Source organism: Penaeus japonicus, unplaced genomic scaffold (genome assembly GCF_977035675.1).
Source record: "Penaeus japonicus unplaced genomic scaffold, GWHDUDI00000001_assembly GWHDUDI00000040, whole genome shotgun sequence".
Lineage (NCBI taxonomy): Eukaryota > Metazoa > Arthropoda > Malacostraca > Decapoda > Penaeidae > Penaeus > Penaeus japonicus.
The window spans coordinates 10023629-10028628 of record NW_028234442.1 but is presented as its reverse complement, the minus strand read 5'-3'; the positions used below and the strand labels follow the sequence as shown (position 1 = coordinate 10028628).

The following is a 5000-nucleotide window of genomic DNA, read 5'->3' as shown; positions in this document are numbered from 1 at the left end:
TATATAGGCCATGATAATCCACCTGTCTCTTTGTCTGCACGTATGTCTGTCTGTGCCTCATTGTTTGCCGATGTCATGAGGAAACGACAATGTCTCTCATGGCGAATAGTTAACAATCTAGAAACAATATGCATGACGCCGCATAATGAGCGAGGCTTCATTATAGATACATTATGGAAGGTCGACGTGTTAATAAATTCGGATAACGAGGAGAGAGCACCGGATAAAGAGGCGCGTTTGCTCCACATCGTTTACTGTAGCAAGCAGATGCATTGGTCCGGGGATGGGAGGTTGGGGAGGGGGGGGGAGGTTAAATGAGGTTCGGTGTAAATGATGGGTATAGGCCTATGTCGTTGAAAAGAGGTTGGGATACCTGGTGCGAGTTGCAAGAATGGGGGCGTGGGTGAGGACGACTATGAGGGGGGGGGATGTGGTGGGAGGGAGGGGAGGATAGGTAATGGAAGGAGGGGGGGTAGAAGAGGTGGATGGGGAGAGGGAGGGGAGTGAAGGAGGATAGGACGCGGGGTTGGGGGGTGGGGGGGAGTGGGAAATGGTTGTGGAAGATGTGGGCTGCCGGGGTATGGATAGAATAATCGCGGAGAAGGGGGGGGGGGTGAGACAGGATGGAGGAGAAGGTGTGATTGAACAGATGTAGAGAATGAGAGGAGCATAGGGGAGGGGTTAGGTGTTTTTAGGTGGGATGGGTGTTGGCTTTGGGTGGGGGGCTTTTGTGAAAGGGTGGGGTGAGAAAAAATAAAATGGTAAGCGGGTTTAACGGGGAAAGCTAGGAGGGGAAATATATTAGGTGAGGGGGGAGGGGAGAAATAGAGGGAATGGAGAAGAGGGGGAAAACATTAAGTTATAGAGGAGGAGAAAGGAGAGATGAAGGCCCAGAAATGATGTGAAAGAGGAGAGGGGAATAGGGGGGGGAGGGAATACAAGATGGAATACCAAAATAAGGGGAGAGGCGTGAGAGGGTAGGAGAGAGAGGATGCGAGAGAATAGGAGGGAGGCATATTGTGTGATGAAAGAGAGGAGAATACCCCCCCCCCCCCCCCCCACCCCCCCCCCCCCCCCCCCCCCTGGCGAGGGGGAGAGGGGGAGGGGGGAGAAGGGGGATGGGAAAGGGAGAGAATAAAAATAAAGAAAATAAGATGACGAAGGCGAAGAAATGACGTAATGAAACGGGAGAGGACAGTAGGAGGGGGAAAAGATGTTACGAGAAAAGAAGAAATATGAGAGGTTCCAAGACATGGCAACCAGGTTTTCGCAGACACACACACACACCTCCGTACACACAGGAATACATAACACACTCACTTTGGTTGGTGCCCGAACGCTACCTCGTACGTGTAAATGGTTTAGAGTTTCCAAAACACTGGGACCAGGCCGTCACAGAAATGCACATAGGCCTTCAGAAAAAATAACGCACATAGAAAATGCACACACACACACACATACCCACGGAAACATATTCAAAAGCACTCTCGTATAGATACACTCATTCATATTCACTGTGAAACACGTCTAAACGCCAACATCAGGTGGTGCTTGGAAGCGCTACCTCGCAATACAGGAACTTCAACAGTTTCCCAAGAGCCACGAGACAAGAGCCACAAGTTACGAGCCACAAGCCGCGATCCAAGAGCCACAAGCCACAAGCCACGAGCCACAAGTTACGATCTAAGAGCCACGAGCCAAGAGCCATAAGCCAAGAGCCACGAGCCACAAGTTACGATCCAAGAGCCACAAGCCACGAGTCACGATCCAAGAGCCACAAGCCACGAGCCACAAATTACGATCCAAGAGCCACGAGCCACGATCCAAGAGCCACAAGCCACGAGCCACAAATTACGATCCAAGAGCCACGAGCCACGATCCAAGAGCCACAAGCCACGAGCCACAAATTACGATCCAAGAGCCACGATCCAAGAGCCACAAGCCACAAGTTACGATCCAAGAGCCACGATCCAAGAGCCACAAGCCACGAGCCACAAATTACGATCCAAGAGCCACGATCCAAGAGCCACAAGCCAAGAGAAGTTCCGAGCCAAGAGGCCCACGATTCCAAGCTGCCACAGCCACGCGAGCCACAAATTACGATCAGAGAGCACAAGCCAAGTTACGATCAAAGCGCCACGATAAGAGCAAAGCCAAGCGCACAAATTACGAATCCAAGAGCCACGTTCAAGAGCCTAAAAGAGCCCGAGCCACGAGCCACAAGTTACGATCCAAGAGCCACGATCCAAGAGCCACAAGCCACAAGTTACGATCCAAGAGCCACGATCCAAGAGCCACAAGCCACGAGCCACAAATTACGATCCAAGAGCCACGATCCAAGAGCCCATCATGCAGAGCCACGGATGCACCACGTAATTACGATCCAAGAGCCACGATCCAAGAGCCACAAGCCACAAGTTACGATCCAAGAGCCACGATCCAAGAGCCACAAGCCACAAGTTACGATCCAAGAGCCACGATCCAAGAGCCACAAGCCAGAAAGGCCCAGCCAGACAAGTTACGATCCAAGCGCCACCGATCAAGAGCACAAGCAAAGTTACGATACGAGCACGCTAAAGCCACGATCCAAGAGCCACAAGCCACGAGCCACAAATTACGATCCAAGAGCCACGATCCAAGAGCCATAAGCCAAGAGCCACGAGCCACAAATTACGATCCAAGAGCCACGATCCAAGAGCCACAAGCCACAAGTTACGATCCAAGAGCCACGATCCAAGAGCCACAAGCCACGAGCCACAAATTACGATCCAAGAGCCACGATCCAAGAGCCACAAGCCACAAGTTACGATCCAAGAGCCACGATCCAAGAGCCATAAGCCAAGAGCCACGAGCCACAAGTTACGATCCAAGAGCCACGATCCAAGAGCCACAAGCCACGAGTCACGATCCAAGAGCCACGAGCCACGATCCAAGAGCCACGAGCCAAGAGCCATAAGCCAAGAGCCACGAGCCATAAGCCAAGAGCCACGAGCCACAAGTTACGATCCAAGAGCCACGAGCCACGATCCAAGAGCCACAAGCCACGAGTCACGATCCAAGAGCCACGAGCCACAAGTTACGATCCAAGAGCCACGAGCCACGAGCCACAAGTTACGATCTAAGAGCCACGAGCCACAAGTTACCGATCCAAGAGCCACGAGCCACGATCCAAGAGCCACAAGCCACGAGCCACGATCCAAGAGCCATAAGCCAAGAGCCACAAGCCAAGAGCCATAAGCCAAGAGCCACAAGTTACGATCCAAGAGCCACGAGCCACGAGTCACAAGTTACGATCTAAGAGCCACGAGCCACAAGTTACGATCCAAGAGCCACGAGCCACGATCCAAGAGCCACAAGCCACGAGCCACGATCCAAGAGCCATAAGCCAAGAGCCACAAGCCAAGAGCCATAAGCCAAGAGCCACAAGTTACGAGCCAAGAGCCACAAGCCGAGAGCCACGAGCCAAGAGCTACGAGCCATCAGGTACAGCACAGAAGCTCTTAGACGAGGGCGGGACAAACCCTTCTAGAGGACACCTGGATGGAGGAGGTGCATGGGTGGTGGGGCGCCACTTGTACATGTGCTACATGCTAGATATCGGAACTAAAGAGAGAGGAAAACAAATATTGACGAGAAGACAGAAGTGCTCCCGAAGTCACGTGGGTAAGAGGGGGGGGGGGTGCACCTCGTGTGCTACTTGCGCGACGTGATGAGAATTCCAAATACAGATGGGATTAGGATAAAATTAGATCCATAGATTAGTGAATAAACAGATGAATAAATTAATATATAAGTTAATGAACTGATGAATCTAAATGAGCAGACGACAATCCCTCCAGAATGCCATGCGCCGAAAAAAATAGAAGTAGATCAACGAATGAAACTTAGAACCAAAATTAATACTTATGCTGCTCGGATCATTTTCTTCTCAACATGAACCTTATCTCACTCTCCTCGCTATAAACTTCCGGAAAGAAAGTGTGGCAATGGTGATTGCGCAAGAACTTGCATGCCTGGCACGGCAAGATAAGAGGTAGATGAATAAAGGGAAAATGTTGATAATGATGAGGATACTGATAATAGCAATTATAGTACTAATAATGTTAATGTTAATAATGGTAATTATGGTAATGATAATGATAGTAATGATAATGATAATAATAATGATGATAATAATTATAATGATAATAATAATGATGATATTGATAATGATAGTAATAGTAATGATTAACTATGATAATAATGATAATGATTATGTTTATCACACTAGAACTCTAAATATAGACATGCTAATAGAAAGGTATTATAATTAGGATAATAGCGGCCAGATTTACAATGATGATAATGGAGATGAGGATGCTAATTTCAATGCCAGTGATGTAATATTAATTTCTATTAATTGATCACAGGCAATTAACTTAATTAATCTTTGGGATGTATAGACCGTGAGAGCGGAAATATTTCCATAAATTACGTCATTCGGTAGGAAAGCAAGCAAGCAAGCAAGCAAGCATAAATGATGATTCACTTTCACTCCTCGCTCGCTCACTCACTCACTCACTCACTCACTCACTCACTCACTCACTCACTCATTCACTCACTCATTCACTCATTCACTCACTCACTCAAACTCACTCATTCATTCACTTTCATTCACGCCCTCACTCGCTCTCTCACCCCCCTTTCACTCACTCACTCAATCTCTCACTTCACTCGCTCACTTCCACTCACTCTCTTACCTCCCTTTTCACTCACTCATTCACTCATTCACTCATTCACTCACTCACTCAAACTCACTCATTCATTCACTTTCATTCACGCCCTCACTCGCTCTCTCACTCCCCTTTCACTCACTCATCCTCTCACCCCCCTTTCACCCACTCATTCATCCTCTCACCTCGCTTTCACTCACACTCAATCTCTCCCCACACTCACTCACTTTCACGCACACACGCCCGCGCGCACAGCCATTTGATATCGTCACCTTCAAAGTACGCATT

At 48.8% G+C, this 5000-nt stretch overlaps 1 protein-coding gene across 1 annotated transcript in view; it reads left to right on the top strand.

Moving 5' to 3' along the window:
- The window catches only part of LOC122254623 (uncharacterized), a 159671-nt gene that overhangs the window by 58075 nt on the left and 96596 nt on the right, over window positions 1-5000 (top strand). The window lies entirely within an intron of this gene.